We start from the raw sequence: 3,939 nt of genomic DNA, 5'->3' as shown, positions 1-3,939 counted from the left end.
ATCACATATCTACTATAGTATTTTCTCCTCTACTTCATATAAATCATATTTATATCTAATTTTCTCCAAAATAATGTATCTCATACATTTAGCCAATTATATCATATATAATTAACCAATCCAATTATATCATATATAATCGAAATTTCTCTTGTCAATTTGAAAATTTCAAATGAACCTAAACACTGGTTCTCGACTTTATCCAAGCTACCCAGAGGACCTAATGGACTTGTGGCTCGAAGCTCCAATAGTCCGTGAATAACTGACTAAACTCTTTAGCCACGAGATCCACCATCCGTTAACTGTCAGGCATTCCACTAAAGACCAACAGCTAAACTCTTCTTACCACAGATATATTTCTGTGTCCATTGGATATAATCAAGCATGAGTACAATGACCCTTCACAGATGCTCGTAAGTACAGCTGGGCCAAATTACCGTTTTGCCCCTGTAGTTACATCTCACTTCTTAAGTACCACTGATTCCTCTAATGAACAATACAACATAGTCCAACTATGTGTGAACATCTCTCCGGCCTAGAGAAGATGTGTGGCGTCACATCGTTCAAGCCCTGGAATCAGCCTTTAAGGGATCTATCTCTCTACTTACCCCTGCCTCGGAGAAAAAGTGAATTTCATCTTGTGTAGTTGAGTTCCCAACTCCCAAATCAGACGAATCCCCAAAATGGTAGGTTTGAGTCGGCGACCTGGCCACTCGCACCCATACAAATCAAAGGACCACCCTTGATGACAGGAGTTCCCAACTCATTCAGGATTGAGATCATGTTACCTATGGTCATCCTAGTGAAATGAAGTCTTTGTCATGAACGGTGTTTTATAACGAGACATTAACATTTCATGGTCAGGTCTTATACAAACTCTTTATATAGGACGCCCCCGTTCGCATGTCCCCAACACGAATGATCAGGATCAGACCATTTGTGACAAGTCACAACACTTGTGATCATTCTACAAAGCGAGCCGCGTCCGTAGCGTTACCAGGATAAGGTTTCTCTCCAATATCTATATACTGCAGACCATTTTGATTATCACTCAAGACATGATCCACTTGTATGTTATGCTTGAGTCACATATAGATAACTAGGATTTTATGTTTATTGGTTTGTGGTAAATTAAATAAAACAAGTAACTGAGTAAAATACCATATGTGAAGTAAATATCATATATTATACAACACAAGCGTTCGTACAGACTATTTACAAACTACAGGACACGAGACTTTAGGGCATCAACCCCAACATCCTCCAAATATACTGACGCCAATGGTACCATCAAACTCTTGAACGGGCATGCCATGCATGACATGAACGGTGTAGACATGATTCGTATCAATTTGAATGAGTGTATATTTGGAAGAGACAAAATTGTTTATCTAGATCGCGATGATCTGATCCAATATTGCAATATGGTTGAAATAGGTTACATGTGTATTTTGACATACATTGCGTAAATATTACTCATCTAGATTCACTCATTTATATTTTGTTTCATGTTTAAATAATAACTTTTACTTTGTTTAAGTATCTTTGGGATGAAAGTCGTGATATTACGAAGAAGTTTTTTTTTATAATTGATCAAGCAATAATATCTCCACACATGAAGTCTCAAGATATTCGATCCAGAAATTTAGCCAACCAACTAGAATTGACTAATTTGGACCAATTAGTCCTTATTCCATATAACACAGGGTAAGTAAATACAAGTTCTTTAGTTATTTTGAAATTGCTGTATACACGTACAAATATTTCAAAATTGTTGCTTATTATAGTTATCATTGGATATTGATTGTAATCAATCTACAAGAAAATTGTGTTTATGTTTTGGACTTTATTCGAAGTAACGTTCAAGAGGATTTGCATGGAGTTATAAATATGTAAGTGTAATTGAACTTTCTTAGCTCTTAATTGAAGTATTTATGTTTAACTAATCTTTTCAAACTATTTAGTGGACTGAAAACATGGCAAGCCAAGCATGATCTCCAACACCATCGGTCTTTTCCAACATGGAAACCTGTAAAGGTGCATTCATTTTTTTTTAACAATTTATGTTCCTTCGAACATAAGAATAATTGTTTTCAACTTCTTTATATGCAGTGCCCCCGTCAATTAGATTATATAGGATGTGGGTACTATGTGCAAAAGTATATACACGAAATAGTGCATAATCCTATTACTCCCATTACTAGCCTCATACGTAAATTATTTATTTTTTATATACTAGCTTTAATTTAATAAATGGATGTAAACTTATGTTGAGTTTATCTTCTTTTTTTTTCTCTCTCTCTATTTGTAGTTTAATACAAAAAATGCATATAACTAAAGAGAGATTGACGTAATTCGAACCTAGTGGGCAAGTTTTGTTGGGCGATTTGTGTAAGGATGTACTTCTTGTTTTTTGTCTCAATAGAATGTAAATGTTAGTTTAGAATGAATGCAAATCTATCTAACAATGATTTGTTTATTGGAAGATTTATGTATAATTTTTTTGTTTATGGGGTATTTCGTGTAAGTATTCATGGAAGTACTAATTGATATTTGTGAATGAGAGAAATGATTATTATAGAGGTGGTTGGTAATTATAATTATTATTCTATGAAAGTGTGTTATCGATATACAAATGTTGGTGATTAGTGTGTTTATTTCATATTTGATGAGTATTGTAAGCTTGTAATTTGATGATGATTTTGATTTGAATTCGTTGTTGGTCAACAACTTGTTAGGTTGCTGACTTATGCGCTTTGCGATAATAATAATATGCGATACTATGTTCTAAATAATGTATGCGGTGATGCTTAGATGCTTTCGTAGTATGCGTTCGTGTAGTGTGCACATGTCACAAGTTTTCTTATGCTGGAACCAAGTATAATTCCAACGCAAGTTTCTTAGAGTGATCTGAGGTCGAACACGAGGATTGCAATGATTAATGTGATACTAATGTGATATATGCGACTAGGAAAACAAAAGAATAATGAATTGGATTTGAAAAGTAAAATGCGGTGAAATGTAAAATGCGAAAATAAAATAACATGTGATGGTTAGTAAGAGCGATGATAAATAAATTGCGGTGATGAGTAAATTGCGGTGATAAAATAAAGTGCGGTAATAAACAAATGAATAAACAATTAAATATACAAGTTGAGGACTGGGTGTGAAGATGTGCAAAAGTATATGATGAATGCGGTGGCAAGTCTTGTGAAATGTGTCAGAAAGAGAATGGGTTAAGGGAAAGGACATCGCAAGTTCGTCAATCCTGTTGAGGACGCAACTAAGGTTCCGCTTTCCCTTGGCTTACACCTTTTAGTGATTGGCCGAATTCCTATATGTCTATGGTGAAACAGGGATGAACGTGGTGAACGCAAAATTGTTTCCATCTCTGGAAATATTTCTCGCTTTAGTTAATGCATTCTTCCAACCTTCTTTCGAGAGGCGGAATAACATCTTCACTTCTGCTCTCACAGGTGAAGATGTCGTTGAGCATGTTTTAGCTAAACTCAACCGATTTCTTCAACAAGGATTAACTTACTCGCTTAATCCTTCCCCTTTACCATGGGGGATTAGTTACACATGGTGAAAGAAATAGATGATGAATGTATGGTGAAGAACAGAGAGATGATGATGAATACGATAATGACATTGAAATCTAAAGATAAGCATTTGTTACAGATAATGAATGAAAGATTAGAGATGAACACAGTAGATGAATAGAAAACGAGAACAAATATAGAAAGCGTGTCAATGTCTTGACACGGATCCAGACGATTTGCTTGTCGGCGTGTGGTAGGAATGGAGTGGAGAACTTACCTCTCAGGTTTGTTTTCCAGGTAGAAGTGACCTTTTGCACAAAGCTTCTTCTTCGGGAATGGGAATGAATTGCTTGCTCCAGAGACTTACCTTTCGGTCCTGTCTCGTCTTTCTCCCTGG

Source organism: Benincasa hispida, chromosome 4 (genome assembly GCF_009727055.1).
Source record: "Benincasa hispida cultivar B227 chromosome 4, ASM972705v1, whole genome shotgun sequence".
Classification (NCBI taxonomy): Eukaryota; Viridiplantae; Streptophyta; class Magnoliopsida; order Cucurbitales; family Cucurbitaceae; genus Benincasa; species Benincasa hispida.
Note: the sequence above shows the minus strand (reverse complement) of the source record.